The sequence below is a fragment of the Mauremys reevesii genome, linkage group 1 (genome assembly GCF_016161935.1).
Source record: "Mauremys reevesii isolate NIE-2019 linkage group 1, ASM1616193v1, whole genome shotgun sequence".
Taxonomy (NCBI): domain Eukaryota; kingdom Metazoa; phylum Chordata; order Testudines; family Geoemydidae; genus Mauremys; species Mauremys reevesii.
In genome coordinates, this window is record NC_052623.1 from 189752434 (window position 1) to 189771344 (window position 18911).

The 18911-nt window shown below is 45.7% G+C and overlaps 1 long non-coding RNA gene across 1 annotated transcript in view; it reads left to right on the plus strand.

Annotated features, from left to right (window-relative positions):
• The first annotated feature begins 436 nt into the window (after positions 1–436).
• The window catches only part of LOC120395454, a 63773-nt gene continuing 45298 nt past the window's right edge, over positions 437–18911 (plus strand). The window contains exon 1 of the long non-coding RNA XR_005592635.1: positions 437–666. This is a non-coding gene — a long non-coding RNA (uncharacterized LOC120395454). The remainder of the gene's footprint in view (positions 667–18911) is intronic.

Genomic DNA, 18911 nt, shown 5'->3' on the forward strand with positions numbered 1-18911 from the left:
TTATAGTTTTTAAATCTACAGTCTTAGACAAAAGCCTCACAAAAAAGCACCTTAGGCTCTTTTGTTTCTTTTTAACAATTCTTACTTCTTAAAAAATGATCTCTCTCACATACTCAAGTCCCCAAAGTGTTCCCAGATTCAAGTGTGGTTACAGTCAGCAAAGTAACTTTGCAAAATAATGGCCCTTCCTTATTTGGCATTTCTGTTCATTGTGTGTCTTGGAATCATAACTGCTCAGTGACATAAGATGAGTTTCATAATGATTCAGTGTGTTTTAAATTCCTTGTGGCTCCACACAGCCAGCACAGTTTTCTCTCTCGCTCTTTCCCCCCCACTCCCCCAACCTGGAGTCTCTTCTTGTGCAACAATATTGTCAGCTCATTTCCAAGAGCAGACTCTCTATTTCATTCAGTCTGTAAGAGATAGAAAGGGCACAGCTAGATTAAAATTTTCAGCGCTGCCAGTTGCAAAAATTAGCTTGGATTGTTGTTTTTCCTGGACACAAAGAGCAAAAAGACAACAGGCCAGCTCCTTAGCTAGTTTCAATCCCTGGCTTCCAGGGAACTATGCAAATTAATACTGATTGACAATCTGGCCCATATTTGCAGATGAAGGAAACAACAAGCAAACAAAGAAAGAACAAAGATGAAGTCGCCAAACAAGAAAGTGAGTGATTAACAATTCTGTATCTTTTGAATTGAACACAACTGGCAGCTGCCTTTGCAGGCAGGCAGACGCCTTAGAAACGTGAAAGTGCAGTACGTAGGTAAGTCATATAGCTATATGTATACCACACAATTGATCTGCAAATAAGAAAGACAATGTAAACCAGGAACTTCAGAGTGGTATTTTGACAGAGCTATTTCCTGCTACTCACTGCATTTGGGGCTTGATTCTTCTCCCACTGACATTGGGGCCAAATCTCCCAATGCTTAACAGGGAGCAGCATCTGACCTTTTATGCAACTCTGTAGGGGATTCCAGTGATTCATACTCTTTTGTAGGTTATGGCGCCTGAGCCAATGCCCACTAAAGTCAACAGGAGTCTTTTCATGTATTTGAAAGGGCATTGGCTGTTGGCTCAAGCCCTAACTTGTCATCAGATCTTTTTGAATGTAATTAGAGCTATATTGTGTGTAGATGGAGGTGGACACTTCCTCAGATAATGCATTTTTCTATCATTGGTGGCTTAGTCAGACCAAGGATGATATCAGTAACAGAAACATCCACTTTCTCTATGCTGTGAGTCTGCCAGGTATTATGTGGCTTGAAGAAAAGTGCATTTTCCTCAATCCACTTTTATGAAAATTCCAAGTGAAAGGATATTAGTAATCTCTTCTCTGGTGTCTGCTCTCCTAAAAACAGCCCCTCAACCCCTCGGTCTGTTGTCAGACTGTTTCTTTTCTGCTCAATTCTGTTTCTTTTCTTTTCTTTTCAATTCTGGCATTTTCCTAATTTTGGAGTGCTTGACTTTGCAACCCTAACAATGTCCTTTTAATGCAGTTGTGTGTATAACATTTTTACTAAGTTGAGCATCTTTGTTAAGGAATTCCAAATGGGTGCTTTAGAGAGGAAGGATGGTCCAATGATTGCAGACTAACATTGGCATTAAGAGACCTGGGTTCAAGTCCCTGAACTGCCCCAGACTTCCTGTGTGACCTTGAGAAAATCACCGAGTTTCTCTGTGCCTTAGTTCCCCAACTGTAAAATGGGGAGAATAGCAATTCCCTATCTCACACTGGCCCTGGGACTGGGGAGGATAAATACATTGAGAGGTGCTCAGACATTGTGCTCAGAGACCACAGATGGATGATAGCTAGCTTTGTATCCAATAAACAGCATTGTAAAGCACTTAATTTCATATTTAAAAATCAATTTTAAAACTTCTGATTCTTCCTGCAAACATCTAACTTAGCCTAAAACCGGTTGCAGACTGATTGACAGTTGGAGCGCCGTTGCTGCTGATGTCATAACTGGGATTGCCTTCTATCAAGTTGGTCATCCCCACGCAGAGACATGCCAATTGGAATCTTAAACTTAAAAGCAGCATTATAGATTTCACAGTATGTTGGCAGTGCCTCATGCATTTTACTCAGCGAACCTGTTCAAACTGCTGTGCTAAACAAAATGGGGGCAATTTTCCCATCCACAAGGCAGCTATTCAGATCTTTAATAGCAATGCTGCTGAACGGCAGCTTTTGCATGCTCTTCCTTTTTGGGCTCATTGTGTTTCTGGATCAGAAATTGCGATGCAAGGAAACTAAGGGTCGAGGCCTGCGTTTTCCTAACACTTTGAAAGACATTACCATCTGTGGCATGATTCAGATCAATGGTTTAGTGAAATCCCATTGGCAGGGAAACATTCTCTAGATTAATTTTTTAGAAGTTCTGATCTTTCTAAAAGGATGTTTTGTCTTCCATCTGCCTCTTTTGCTCTTTTCTTGTGTTCCTGTGGGATGGGCTTGTCAGATCACACAAATGCCTCCTTAGCATGTCTGGACAGGTTAAGAAATACAGTCTCCGTCGGCAAGAAACATGACACAGAACCGAGATCCTTCCCCGCTGTCTCTCTGAGTGAGAGCAGCGAGCTGCTGAACTGCCTGCAAAGTGCACATCACAAATACACTGTAAGCATCCTGTACAATGATGCTGCAAGGAAGCCAGCCTTAAATTGCCCTCGCTGTAGCACTGGGGAAAGGAAATGCCATTTTAATGATGCCCAAACTTTTTCCAGCCAAAAAACAAACAAAACAAACAAAACCCACCACAACAACAAAACTCACTATACCTTGGCAGCTTCCCGAGAGCCTGTGAGATGCAGCTAATTTACATACATTGGAACAAATTTCAGCCACCATTAATTTGAATACAATGTGTGGCTGATAGAGACTACAGGTCTCAGCATGCCATCTCTCCCTTTTCAATTTGCAAGCAGCCAAGATATCGTCATTATTCTTTTGTACGGAGATCGTGCTCAGAGTCCCAACCAGCACGGGAGCACTGTTGCGCTAGGTGCTGCACAAACATGTAAGATGTGGTCCCTGCGCCAAAGAGCTTGTGATCTAATGCCACATTCAAAACATACTCTCTTAAAAATCAGAGAATTTAAAGATGGTAAAGATCTGTTGGGTCGTCCCTGCCAACTGTTCCCTGCTATAAAATATTCTTATATAATGGCAAAGAATATTTTAATAGAACTCATACCTTGGTATGGTGCTGGGAGGTGCCTTCTTACTAACCATCTGGTTAAAATTGAAGTCCTTACTATCTGTGGTCACAAAAACATCCGTAGCACTTTCTGTTATAAAGGTTATTGTCCTGGGTATGGCCTGCTCAGGTATTCCCCCTGTAAAACAGAAGAGATATTTGTAATGGGAATTAGTGGTTAGAATAAGCGTCATCACCACCACCACCTACCTTGACAAGTCACCACTGCCATAACATAGGAGCATTCCAATAAATCTCAGTGGTTTTCAAAGTATCTGACATGTCATTAAAAAACAAACAACCCATTAACAGTCACATTGGAAGCCACCGTATGGCAGTCTGATGATCTAGAGTTGCACTCCATATAGGAGGCCCAGCAAGATACGGGCATGAAAGAGGCAGGGGATTCTCACAGGAACTGTTTGGTATAATAGATTATTTTTAACGTCTGCATTTTGTTCCTATTTGGGTTAATTTAACAGTGTGTTTGGTCATTTTATGAGTAGTAAATTAAAAAGAGCAATTAAAAATAATGTAGAAAACCTTCCTTTCCAACAGCTTGGAACGTCTCCTGTTTTTGCTGTGCATTTACATAGGAGCTGGTTTTCCCATGTCCTGCTCTACATCAGACTAGAGCTCCTGTTAGAAAGTTTCAGAGAGGACCAGCAGCATTCACTGACTATGGACAATGAAATAGCAAAAGGTTTCTAAAAATCAGACCATAGTGAATGTTTTTGGGTCTCTGGTAAATAATCATTGCAGTTTTCCCATGAAGAAAGTGTTGTGAGTATCACACAGTGTGATCTAAGGATTCACCCCTACAGTAGGGCTGCATCAATTAGCTTTTAGTTGTAAAAGACATCAAGTATTGCTTGTCTTTTTAAACATAAGCCCTCTCAACCAAGAGCTGTTACCATCTTCTGGCTGTTTGGTGGGTCATTGAGTGACATGAATTGGTGGGGAGGGGGATGGATGGTCTCAATCCCATTCCTAGTGAACACGATTCACAACACAGAACCAGCCATCAAAGCTGACCCCTTCTGGGTGGTCACAGCCCAGGGGCCAAAGACTGAATGGGTCATGGAGACCACAGTTTCTCCTTCCACTGTAAGTATTCCCTCTGGGGCCTTGGCTAGACTTGCAAGTTACAGTGCAATAAAGCAGCCCCGGGCACCCTAGCTCACTCCCTGTCCACACTGGCAAGGCACATAGAGCACTCTGACTCCGCAGCTACAGCGCTGCTGGTACTCCACCTCGGTGAGTGGAATAATGTTTGCTGCACCCCCGCTGGAGCAGCGGTGCCAGTGTGAACGAGGTGTTGCATTACTGTGCTGTGATCAGCCTCCAGAAATATCCCATAATCCCCTCAAGTCAAGTGGCTACCTCTTGTCATTGTTGTGAAATCGGCTGCAGGAATGCAGAAATGCTCTTTCAAAGCTCTGTTTTGGAGAAGCTGGATGCTTATCAGCTCCAAGGAAAATGCAAACATTTACTGTTTGCTTTGAGTGAGTGAGAGAGAGGGAGAGGGGGGTCTGAACTTACAAGACAGCATGCTGACACACTCTCAGCACCCCAAAAACCCACTCTCTCTCCCCCCACATACACACAACACACTCCCTGTCACACTCCACCCCACCCACTCCCCATTTGAAAAGCACGTTGCAGTCACTTGCATGCTGGGATAGCTGCCCATAATGCACCGCTCCCAATGCCGCTGCAAGTGCCGCAAATGTGGCCACGCCAGGGCGCTTGAAGCTGTCAGTGTGGACAGACTGCAGCGCTTTCCCTACTGTGCTCTACGAAGGCGGGTTTAACTCACAGCCAGGGCTGGCTTTAGGCTGATTCCCCCAATTCCCCAGAATCGGGACCCACGCCTAAGAGGGCCCCGCACCCGCAGCGCCTTTTTTATTTTAAATTTTTTTTTTTACTCACCCAGAGGCGGTCTGGGTCTTTGGCAGCATTTTGGTGGCAGGGGGTCCGCGGAAGACCCAGAGCAAGGGAAGGACCCCCCGCTGCCGAAGTGCCGAAGACCCGGACCGCTGCCAGGTATTCGAATAGGGCCCTGTAGTTCCTAAAGCCAGCCCTGCTCATAGCACTCTACATCTGCAAGCGTAGCCATGCCTGGGACAGGATTGTGGTACATCATCATCATCTAACATGTATGTTGTTGGTAGCACCTCAAAGCCTCAGCCATGTTGTGCCAGGCTCTGTATCAACACAGAATAAATGACAACCCCTGCCTCAGAGAGCTTACAGTCTAAAAGGTGAGATTTACCAAGTGGGCCAGACTGAGGGAGAAGGGGAAACAAATAATAGGATTCATGTAATTGATGGGTTTTTACAGGACAGGTTGTACTTCCCATGCCCTTAATGATTATGTTCTGTGGAAACACAAAGTTTAAAAAAAGATGTCTAGAAACAGAGGGTGCAACAGGGAAACTCAGAGTTATTTTTCACTAGCTGCAGTCCAAACTCCCACCTTTCCTTCCCCTGAACCTCCTTTCTCCTATGGAGGAGTACTGAGCAGAGCTCTCATCATAACCATTAAATGGCAAAGTTGAGTTATGGTTATAAAATATTTATTTAGGATTATAAATGTATGCAGAAATGTGCAGTCACCAATAAGCCACATTCCCTGCCCCAAAAGACTTGCAGTCTCTGAATAAGGTAAGAACTCAAGAGGAAGGAAGTGTGGGGGGGATTATTGATGAGAAAAAGAGAGGAGGGATTGCTTGAAGAGGTGAGTTCTGAGGCGAACTTTGAAGGAAGAGAAAGAGGGCACTTAGTGGATGAGGGCAGGGAGAATGTTTCAGGCACAGGTAACAGAAGGCAACTAGGCAAGAGTGGGAGGAATAAGGCGGGAGTATTCAGGGGAGCGCTATAACAGGAAGAGGAATTGAGAGCAGAGATAACAGGCCTGATTATGTAGGGCTATGAAACGAGGAGGAACTTGAATCCAGTGCAGTAAGAATCAGGAAGGTCGTGGATGGATTTAAAGAGGGTGAGAACAGGGTCGGAGCAAGGGGGAGAAAATGTCAGCAGCAGCACTTTGGACAGATTTGAGTGGGGAGATGTGAGAGACTCCAGATGGGGGAAGGCTAAAGTAATCACGGTGAGAGAAGGCCAGGGTGATGAAAGGAATTTCAGCAATTATACAGGGATCATGAGAAGAGAGAATGGATTTTTAAGATACTAGAGAGAATAAAATGACTGAACTGGGAAACTGAGATGGGTGGGGCAGGGGAGGGGAACATACATCAAAAGATCTCTCCCAACATAGGCCCAGCCTTGAAGCTATTTCCTCACTGGTCCCAGATCTAATCCAGGAGTATACAGGTTTGAAGCATGTCTATGTCTCTCCCCTGTTTCACCTGGCAAGATCACCAAGCGAGCTCCATCCTACAGAGGAGTACTTCGGTGCCAAGCTTCTTATTCCCCCTTTAACTCCCTTCATTCTGCATAACACATGATATCATGCAGCAGATGAGTGACTGCAGTATTCAGATAAAGCAGCATAAGTTCTTTTCTTTCAGCGGAAACCTAAACCCAAACTTCTGGCCACTTGTGGAAAGTGCCAGAGACTCTTTAGTAACTACAAGCACTGGGGCGTTAGCTCTGGTCTTCTGGCTAACCTCCAAAATGAGGTAATTAGAATCTGCCTCCAAAAATTCCCCGCAGTTTCATTGGCGACTTTGGGCTAGATTCTCAATCTGCAGCAGAAAGTGGCCTTAAACTAGCCAGAGCTAGCAGGAGAAAAATTCCCCCTGTGCAGCAGAACTGCCACTGGAAGTGGCTGTCCTGTCCCCTACACCAGGTACCTCTCCTTACCCACCGCTAAGATGTTGAAGGGGGCATGTTAGGGGCATTCCAGGGGACTGGAGGGAGCATGGCAGGGCAGAACTCTGCCACACCCAATCCTCTGCTGGTGTAAAATTAGAGCTGCCCCTGTCTTAACTTGCAACAGGGCCATACAGCTCTGAATTAGGGAGACACAACCGGCTCCCCACTCCCACCTACCTGTGGCCTCCCCCACTCCCACCCATTTGTGCAAAGGGAGCAGAGAATAAGGGGCACTATTTTCACCTCTTTTAAAAACTGTCCTGTCCTGTAGTGTAGCTAGCTCATTCCACCCCAGAGGAACCAGCATTTCACTGCTGGGCAGACCATCCTCATATATACAATCTATAAAGCACTTAAAGATTCTTCAGGATAAAAAGCACCTATAAAAGGGTTTATTATTATAGAGATTAGGAAGCAGAGGGAATCTTCTCTCAGAATCTCACCTGGCTTTTGTCACTTGTGACATGACCTTAAGTTAGTGGTGTTTAAAAATACAGCACTTTGCATTGTCGGTTTGTTTTGGTTAACAAGGGTATAATCCTTGCATACTTCAGCACACACACATACACACACACACAGAGCTTTGTTATTGCCCATCGAAGCAGCTAAGCGTATCTATTTCAGATTTATATTCTAATTACTCAGCTCTCAACAAATGCTGCCTTTAAAAATTGGCTGTACACTCAAGCCAGTCAAACTTTCCATGTAGTCATAACCTCCGAGATTCCCTGACCAAGAAGGAAACATTGGCCTAGTCTGGATACATTTAACTAGGGAAGAAAAAACACATGCATCAATTTTGTCTTGTTAAATGGTACTGGCTTGAAATTTTGCCTTCCAGTTTTGTTAAACTTTCCTATGCTGGTTGACATCCTAAATCTTAAAGCATAGATAAGTTATATTTATAGAAGCAAATATGGAAATATTAAACGCAAATAACTACATTACAGCAGTGTTCAAGTTACAGACATAGGCCCTAACCTGCAGCGAGCTCCATACAGAGCCCCTGCACAGAGCCAAACTAAGGTCAGTGGGGTTCTGCCTGGGCACTGGGGTGTGTTCATGTGGTGGCTGTTGCAGGATAGGGGACTTATGTGTGCAAAACTCAGAAATATAAAAGTTAAAGGCCAGATCATTTCCCCCAATACAGTTCTATAATGCCATTCCAGTAGCACAAGGGGGCTGTAAAGCTGCCCTGAGTGAGCAGATTCCCCAGGTAGAGACGAGACAGCTGGTTCTACACCAGCCCCTCCCCTGAACCAGTCTGTGCTGGGGGCATGGTTCGCTCCAGTGTAGCTGACCTTTGGAGGGCATTAGCCACCAATGTAAGTTACAGCAGCCTTGGGGCATGGGGAGAAGGAGGCAGCAGACAGGACGGACTGGTGTAGAGCTAGCTATGATGACTTTGCTACCTGGGGGTTCCTCCATGCCACAGGACTCCTCACAGCTTTACAGCTCATTTGTGCTGCTGGAGTAGCACAGAGGGGCCATACTGGAGGAAAGAGCCAGAGTTCATTTTTGGTCATGCTAAATTTAAGTTTAAGAAGCAGCTGTCAAAGAGAAATGCAGAGAGGTGAGACTGCGGTCAGCAACGGAGAAGGGGAATTGTGAGTCACCCATGTATGGACGGGAGCTGAGACCAAGTCAGGGCTGAGCACCCAGCAGCAGAGTGTAAAGAGAGAGTAGGCCCAGAGCAGAGCCTTGGCAGGATCCCACTGGCCAGTGGGGGAAGGAAGCAAGATGTCTCACCAACAGAGATACTGAAAGAACAAGCAGAGAGGTAGGAGGAGATTCAAGAGTGGATGGAATCACAAAAGCCAACAGAGGACAAGATACTGAGAAGGGAAGTATGATGGAGAGCATGAAGAGCAACCAAGAGGTCAAGGAGGGTGAGATCTAGCAGTATCAGTGCAATATCAGACTTGTGTCACCACTCCAGATAATTTCACTATAGTATCCACACTGGGTCGGTTCTTGCAAACTCTCCCCCATGCCTTTCAGAAGAACCAAGATTATTAGAAGTCTATTTGAACAAGCTGCCCCAACCATAACATTGTTAGAGTAAAGCTATTCCATCATGGGGCAGTGACAGAACTGGCCACTTGAACCACTGAGAAGCATTATTACCCCCTTTCTCCTCCAAAGGATACCCCCCAACAGAGCCCAGAATAGCAATAGCCATTCAAACTGCTGCATCACATTGCATTGACAGTTCATGACTGGTTTGTAATCCACCGTCACCCCAAATCCTTTACTGCCTCTCTCCTCCCTAATCTCCATTCTCCCCATTCGTATTTGTGCTGGAAATTACCTTCAAGTGTTTATTATACCTGTATGTAAATTAAATCCCATCTCTCAAATGGCAAACTCCAGATAATTCTGTAAATTAACTCTCCCTCCATTGAGTCTGCGATAAATCCTAGCTTGATATGACCAGCAAATATGATCAATGTTCCACTTATCTTCCAGATGGTTGATGAAGTTGTTATAGTCTCAGTTCCCATACTGCCCCTTAATATCCCTACTTTTTACCTCCCCCAAAGCAGTGTTTGTAGCATTTATGATTTTTCTTTGTTTACAGCCGGCTGGCAAATTTTGTCTCCATGGTACAGTATTCTTAACCAGACATGGGGTCTTAATCTATTTAGTTTTTCCACACTGGACTGTATCGAAAACCTCACTAAAGACAAATCAGTGCCCAGGGGATTTACATAGGCAATGCCCATTAGTGTTAATGGGAGTTGCATACATAAGTCCTTCAGGCACTGATGGAGAACAGATCTCAGGATATACAAGTGCAGCAGCACAGTTCTACTAGATACAAGAAGGACACTGTCATACCCATATTAGTTTTTCCTTGGCCATGCAGAAGAATCCTATCACATAGGGTGGTGAGATATGTTCAAGCCTGCCATTGGACAAATTCCAGGGTATTCCGATGCCCATTCCATGACTGCAGAGTTCAGCCCAGGATTTAGGAAGATGCTGTGCGCTGACACTAGGCAGCATAGACTGTTAGTCTGGGATCTAGGAAGAGCTACAGGGCTGTCTGGCTCTACCAGCCTCATTGAAGCATCACCTTTGTATTCAGTACAGTGAAGTCTTGTATCTCCTCTACCACGTGGGACAGATACCAACATGTCAGTATCCCCCAGCACTATGGCACAGTCGCTCAAACTTTGCAAAGGGTTGCATAGAGTGTGAGTGTACCTCTCTAAACCCAGGGAACCAATTGGAGTTCTCCTCAGCCTTAATAATGATCTGTGGTGCAGAGACTACAGGCCTCAGCATGCAGTTCTCTGTCTCCATTAGAGCCACCAGGCTGCTTTGCATGCTGGGCCCAGTAGTCTCTTTGGGCCGCACCTCAGTATTAAGAATGAGAGCCACCTTGTAGAACTCTGAATGGATTGCATTTAGCACGTGAGCTCCACTTTGTCCACCTTTGTGCTGATCATAATGGGAAAGGCTGGCATAAATCTCCCTTGCCCCCTCCTCACCAATGCCAGGAGAGGAGAAGACAGGCTCCTTAGGAAGGACTTTATTTCTCAAATGGTATAGAATTCCTTTTCCTTACAGGAACCGAGCAGCAAATTAGAGCATTGTGGCCATGAGAAGAGAGCGAGGGGAGGGAGGAACGGTCTGATTAGCATTGCTGGTTTCATTGCTACCGTGAGAGAGGCTGCAGAGTACAAAGCCGTACTGGAAATAAAGTGTCCACCCCTCCCCTTATCCATCAAAGTAATGACATCATTGCATGGTGGGTTTATAGCTCCCTTGCAGTAGTAACAGCTCTTCCAAGTAGGGCTGTTTTTAAAACAAGGCCCGAGTTACTGCACTGCTGCTCTGGCATGGACAGACATGCCCCTTTTTCTATGCATAGACATTTCCTGGCCCCTAGCAGCAACTCCAAAATTCATTTCACCCTTTAATTTGATTTCATGGAGCAGTATGAGGAGGGGGCTGGGAAGGAGAAGAGGCTGGGGGATGGGATATGGGGGTATCAGACATCCTTCAGCAGAATGCAGTAATGCTCTTGATCAGGGAGGGGTGGGACTGTGGTTGCTATGGTAATGTATTCACACACACATACATGCTCTGTAATGCATCTTTTCTAGCAAGGAAAGAATCTAGTGCCCTATTTTTTGTATCAGATTTCAGCAAACACAAGTCACTTTCATTTCATCACACACAAACTGCTGGGTTTAACTAGGTCACATTTTCTAACCGTATCGGAGGCTAAGACTTGTCTTGCTTGAGTGACTTAACCACCCTAGAAGAATTTCACTAAGCAATGCCATATACACTAGTGTTAACAATGAATTCCTTTTCCCCTGCTCTGGCAGAGTGAAGACGACCAGGGAAAGTACTCCAAAGCGGTTTCACAGCTAAATCAAAACTACTTAAGATCTTAGACAGGTGACAGGTTCCCTTCAGTGCACAGGTCAATGTAACAGAACAAAATATTTGGAAACCACTTCCTTCTACACTAACCTGCATACGCCGGGGCCCATTTACCCTACAACCATTTACAGCAGCCCAGGAAAATACTTCGCAATTGAAAGTTATCAACTGGTTGTGAGAAACACAAAGCCCTGAGCTCAGCTCCTGACAGGTAAATAAAAATGTGAAAATATTTTGGTTTAAAATCTAATTTGCTTTTAATTATTTTTGGAGGGGGAAAAAACCCCACACACATCACGCACCACCTTATGCCTGAGTTATTCTTTGAAGTGAACAAGAAGCCAGAAGCCAGAGGTCTGGCCTTGCAAGCAAAACAAGTGATTATTCAAGGCCTCACTTATTTGAAAGCCCCACTGTTGTGTGTGCTTATGGGAATTGCCATACCAGATCAGGCCAGTTGTCCAGTATCCTGTCTCTGACCGTGGCCAGTAACAGCTGCTTCAGAGGCAGGTGAAGTAAACCCCAGAGTGGACAATTATGGAATAACCTGCTCTCACCTGTCAATTAGAGGTTGACAGATCCTAAAACATGGCAATATATATCCCTTATTATATCTAATTAATGATAGGTGTTCTCATTATCCATGTAAATATTCAACCCTTCATTGAATCCTGCTAAATTCTTGGTAGCAATATCTTGTGACAATAAGTTCCATAGGTGGATTATGCATTGTGTAAGAAAGTTTTCCTTTTATTAGCATTAAATGTGTTGCCATTCAATTAAATTGAAGCCTGGTCTACACTACACAGTTAGGTCAACACAAGGCAGCTTACGTTGACCTAACTATGCAAGTGTCTACATCAGTGTTTCCCAAACTTGGGACACTGCTTGTGCAGGGAAAGCCCCTGGTGGGCCAGGCCAGTTTGTTTACCTGCCACGTCCTCAGGTTCAGCTGATTGCAGCTCTCACAGGCCGCAGTTCGCTGCTCCAGGCCAATGGGGGCTGCTGGAGCGGTGAACCGCAGCCAGTGGGAGCCGCGATGGGCCGGACCTGTGGACACGGCAGGTAAACAAACCGGCCCAGCACGCCAGGGTCTTTCCCTACACAAGCGGTGTCCCAAGTTTGGGAAACACTGGTCTACATTAAAATTTCGCTCCCACCAATGTAACTGCCCAGCTACACGGACTCAATAACTCCACCTCCACGAGAAGCATACAGTCAATGTCGATGTAGTTAGGTTGACACACTGTCAGTGTAGACACTGCGTCACTTACATAGACTGTTACTGGCTTTAGAAGCCATCCCACAATGCCCCACACTGACAGTACAATCAGTACAAGCACTTCTGGTGAGGACGTGCACCGCCAACACACGGAGTGTAGTTGGACACGCAAAATTGATTTAATTACTGTGGGGGCTGTATGCCAACGTAACTTAAGGCAACATAATTTTGTAGTGTAGACTTGCCCTGAATGTCTCCTAACTCTTCTATTATTAGAGGGTAAATAGGTTTTACCTTCAGTCATTATTCTGAATACCTCTGTCATGTCCCTTCTTATTCACCTGTAAATGAAACAGACCAAATCTTTTCAGTCTTTCCTCATTTTGAAGTCGATGCCTGTGATCATTTTCATTGCTTGTCCCTGGACCCCTTGTATTTCTGCTCTCTCTTTTTTGGAGGTAGGGAGATCAGTGCTGCCCACAGCCCTCTAGGTGAGCATGCTGCATTGATTTATATGAGCAATCCTAGGTTTTCACTTATTTTCTATCCCATTCCTTATACATCCAGACATTTTGTGCTCTTTTTAGATCACTGCTGCAGTGTGAGCAGATGTTTTCACTGAACTATCCACAGTGACACCCAGCTCTCTTTCCCAAGTGGTTACACTCAATTTAGAACCCAGCAGCGTGTAAGAGTAGCTCAAACATGCATAACCCTGCATTGTGAACAATGGATTTCATCTGCCTTGGATCACCTAGCTTGGACTGGCCCCTCTGGGGTTCCTCACAGGCCTCTCTAACCTAAAATGTTGTGCCATCTGCAAATGTTGCCCCTTCACTGCTCCCCCTCTTTTCCAAGTCATTTAAACACCACCAGCAGGCTCACAGCTCACATGCCAGCAGCAGTAACAGAGGAACAGCAAACCTACGCCTCAAAGTCACAGTCCGCCTCAAGCCACATTTGGCTCATTGGGCAGATGTGGTTAAGGCACGTCAGTTTCCATAGCCAACACTAGATGAAGAAGTGATGTGACTAGCATCATGTCTGACTCCCCTAACCACATGGATCAGGTACCTAATCACAGCTCAATGGACTGGAGGTGGACTTTCTAGAGGAGGCGAGTCTCCCTCAATCTTATACAGAAACCCATTGCTAGCTCATCAATATTTGTATTACTACTATTTAATGCCCAGCCCACAAGGCGAGGTGATTCACCACTGGAAGAGGAAGGAACTTTGTCTCCATTTCATTGCCCACTACCCACACCATGACATCAGCTTCAAGCCTCACTTTTGCTTGAATCCCTGAGCACTCAGCACTGCGGTGGTCTCAATCTAGACACAGCCAGTGTGCGTGTTTTAAGGGTGAATATGGGTTGCCCAACCTTGAATGGCAGATTGTGCTTGACTCTTTCACATCAAGAAGCCACTTAGTAATTCAGAACATTAAATGGACCTTTCAGTGCAAACTGAGCTTCCCAGCCTATACGAAAAAATGAAGCCTGGAAGAGCTCCATCCCCTACAGCACAGCCATCCCCAGCCCACTCACATTATTCAAACCATCCCATAATTGGGCCCAGCTGGCTATATGAGAGACAGAAGCCCCTTGACTGAATTACCACAGGGATCAAGTTACTGCTCAGCTCAGGAGAAAAATTGGTCCCTGTTTGCATGAGGAGAGGACATGCATAAGGAGGAGGAGGTGGGAGGGCATGGCAGGAGCTGGAAACTAAATTGTTCACAGAATACCCACAAGAAAAGCATCTCGTAGGGAGTGCTGTGCCTGTAACAAAGTGAGGGACGCACAGGGCAGACTGAACTAGGCAGATGCACTGAGGGAGACTTATCACACTTTCTGCGTAAATAACTGGAGAGTCAACTTTCTCTTAGAGCAGATCCATGTGCACCTCTCTTCTCACCCTTCCTCCCTCAAAGCCATTCCATGCAAGACTGCCTTCTTCTGATCTACGCACATGATAACTCACTGCATTCTGGAAACCCAAGCACTCGCATTTGAACTCTCAACACTGTTGTCCATATGGTGATGGTTCTCGTTAGCACCCCTGGCTCTAGCTGCTGTCAAAGAGAAGCTGCCTATCAGCCTGTGGGATTTGTCTAGGCTGGTTTGTTTAATGAAGAATGTGACCAGTGTTGATGCATGAGGGCTTTTGAAGAGAGAAACCTCCTTTCGTAGCTTAAAAGCCAGTGGCACATCACTCGGTGGCACAGTGAATGACGGGAGGAGAATATATCAATAAGAAAAGAAATAATGGGGTATTTATCCCATAACTTCACATTGGTCTGAGGCACAATATGCAATGACTAGGTCCAGCATCTCACAACCCATCTATGCTCAAAATCACCATCTCACAACCCATCAGTGCTAGAAATCCAGCTGTATCCTATTAGAAAGGTGCTCAGTAATGTTCTCTTAGGGTAGTTTTGTATGGTGCTTCTTGAAAAGTGAAAAAACAAAAACTCTCTAGGCATGGGGTAGAAAAAAGAGGGAGGAGGAGGAGTTCTTTAGGAACCAGCTGATACTGGATCCAACTGTAGATATGCATGCAAGCCTGGAATGTTTTAGCCAGCAGTGATTATTAGGGCTGTGTATGCACCCTGCACACACTTGCACCCCTTACAGGGAAGGCATAAAGGACAGGGCAGCCCCAGATGTCATTCAGTTCCTTCTTACCGCACATGGGAGCGAGTTAGCGCCTACAGTGTCCTCCTGCTTTCCCATAGCCCCTAGATAGGTTTAGAGTGTATTGTTAGTATTGGTGGGAACTTAAAACATTTTATTGACGCCTGTTTATTTAAAATAAAAACCAAAAGCCATTGTTTTCTTCTGAATCTCACCTCAGTACTGAGAAGTAGGGTCTGATGTCTGAGAACAAGTCTCCTGGCTTTAAAATCTGCCCTGCCTGTCCGGCTGATATGCCTGCCAACGATACACATAGGAAAAAGGTTTTGTTTGGCAGAAAATCTCATATCCCAGACAAGCATCCTATTTGTAATTGTTCTGTTGAACTCTTTGCCAGAGGATGTTGTGAAGGCCAAGACTAACAGGGTTAAAAAAAATACTAGATAAATTCATGGAGGATAGCTCCATCAATGGCTATTAGCCAGAATGGGCAGGGATGGCATCCCTAGCTGGGAATGGGCGACAGGGGATGGATCACTTGACGATTATCTGTTCTGTTCATTCCCTCTGGGGCACCTGACATAGGTCACTGTCAGAAGACAGGATACTGGGCTAGATCAACCTTTGGTCTGAGCCAGTATGGCCCTTCTTATGTTCCTTATGTTCTAAGCACCCATAGAGGGCTTGTGAGGCCCAGTTACAGTTATTTCTGATGGAGAAGACAACGCATAGTATCTCTGATGCTGGCATTACTCCTCAGAAGCAGTCTGCTCCTACTTCAAAACTGATTTCAGTAAACGCTCTGGCTACAAGAGACACCCCTTTTGGGGCTAAGAGGTCTTCTGGCTCAAAGAGACCTCATGATTCCCTCAAGCACTCAGAGCCTTCTCGTCAATCCTTCTTGGCTCACCAGTGGCCGAGTTCTGTGGATAGAATGGCTGTACAGGAAATTTCAGTCCAGAGCAGAAAAGCCTCTACTAGGAGGACATACCACAATGAGTGGAAATGATTTTCATGGTGATCCATTCAGCCCCTGGACTCTTCTAGTCCTTCTATTTTGGATTATTTATTGTCTTTGAAACTCAGGACTCTGGATTAACCATGTTGGAGTTAATCTCGCCCCTGTGTCTGCATATCCACCACCTGTTGTAGGTCATACAATTTCCCCCCACTTAACAGTCTACGTTTTTAGAGGGCCCACTTCATGCATTCTACCAGTTAAAGAGCCATTCCCTGCTTGGGACTTGACTATAGTGCTCCTATCTTTAATGGACCCTTCTTTTTTAACCCTTTACATCAGGTTCACTATATCACCCCTCTGTGAAAATGGCTTTTTTTTTTGGTAGCTATCTCCTCAGCTTGCAGGGTAAGTGAAATGCAGGCTTTGATGGCAAGTGCCTGGATACCATTTTTCATAAGGACAGGGTTCCTCTCAGGCCACATCCAAAGTTGTTCTTGTTATTAAACCAGACGTGGTCTGGGATTTTTCTATAGCTCAATCTATGCATTTACCAGTCATTTTTTCTTAATGCTTATGACTCTGCTGCAGAGACTAATCTCCACACACTAAAGGTTCTCAGGGCTATCTATGGCCATCTTTCCAGAACAAAGCCATATCGTAAATCATCCAGACTGCACCTTTTGGTGATAAGTCTACGGGACAGGCTATTTCCCCTCAAAGACTCTCAAAAAGGGTTACAGACTGCATTAAACAAACTACCTCTTCCCTCTCAGGCTAGACACTTTCTGCTAGCCTTATTTCTGAGATCTGTAGGGCAGCTACTTGTAGTTTGGTTCATACGTTTACCGATCGCTGTTCTATTATGTCAGCTTCTAGAGCAGATGCGCAGTTTGGGAGGGCTGTCCCACAGTTGTTATTTACATAGGCCTCCTATTGCCCACCTGCCAGCCCTTCATCTACAGTGGGATCCATGTGTACAAAACTTCAAGACCCTCTACTGTAAGGCTAGTAACCTCTCATGTCATTCTCCAGGACTTTAACGCTCCTACACAAAGTTTGCCATAATGCATATACATGTCAGACTTGGGAACTATGACCCAGAGCCTCAAAGGTATTCAGGCACTAATACCCTGGGAGTTAGCTGCCTAACTACTTTGAGGATCTGGGCCTATCTGGCTAGACTCCAGAGTTCTGCCCCATGCCCCTAATGCCTTGCCCCTTATAAGCCCGGGGGAAGGGTTCTGTCCTGTGAACACCTGAGCAGAGAGTGCCTCTCCTGTGAGCATTAGCAGCTGCAGCCAGAGGTGAAAGTAAGCTGGTCCGGTCCGGTTCGACGTACCAGCAAGAGCCAGTAAGCTGCGGCTGGGATTTAAAGGGCTCAGAGCTCCCCACGGCTGCCGGCAGCCCAGAGCCCTTTGAATCCTGGTGGCAGCTGGGATTTAAAGGGCTCAAAGCTCCCCACGGCTGCCGGCAGCCCAGAGCCCTTTGAATCCTGGCGGCAGCTGGGATTTAAAGGGCTCAAAGCTCCCCACGGCTGCAGGCAGCCCAGAGCCCTTTGAATCCCGGCCACGGTTCTGGTGGCCAGGCTGGGGCCAGGACTTAAAGGGTGCGGGGCTCCCCTCAGAAGCAGGAGCTCTGGGCTCTTTAAATCCCTGCCCCAGCCCCGCAAAGCTCGGGGTTCCCCCTGGCTGCCAGAGCCCCGGGCCCTTTAATTTGCCCCTGAGCCCTGGGGGCTCCCAGCCACCTCTGCAGCTGGGATCCCCTGGTTGATTTAAAGGCCCTGGGGCTCCCAGCCACAGCCGGTGCCCCAAGGCCTTTAAATCTTGAGAGGCCAAACCTCTTCCGGATGAGGCCACGCCCCCCGCAGGACTCCAGCAGTACCAGTAAGTCCTGTAAATTACTTTCACACTTAAAGAGCTGCAGCTAGGGGTATCAGAGCAGTGTTCTCTCCTGTCCACCTTGCAAAGTACAGTCTAGTCTCTTTGCTCCTTACAAGGGCTGCAGGAGTAAGGCCAGGGTTCCACTTTGTGTCTTGCAAAGTCCACAGTATACTTACCTAAACTTGTCATTTTGCAGGGATACCAATGACTAATGCAGCAAAGCCATCTTCAGCTTTGCGCTTTGAGCTTAGCAAAAAATACTGTGCATGCTCAGTATGGCTTTCGAGAGACCAAAATGTGGTCAAACCAAAACCAAGTTTCCTGGGGCAAGCCAAGGCACTTCTCCTTGGTGAGCATCTATTTCCCTGCCAAGTTTCAATTTTCTGTTCTCAGCTGCTTTTGGGCTGCAAGGCTGTTAAAAGAGTTGCAAGAATTTTGTTGATGAAGGAGAAAGTATTTATATCACTCTCCTCATTCTGAAGAGCGGCTGAACCACATTTCCTCAAACTTTCCAGAAAAAAATCACATTTCAACAGAGACCAACCCTGGGAAATTACAGCCTGAAAAATGGAAGTTTCAGAAAGTTCTGAGAACTGAAAACAGGGTGCGGGGGAGGAGGGAGGAGAGAGAGAGAGGAGGACCTAAATGAAAACTACTACACAACCTTAACATTACAGCAGTCATTGCTGCTCCTACTAGAATACATAAAAACACACCTAGTTTCATTATCTTGTTGGTCTTCTTGCTATGTCCAATTCAG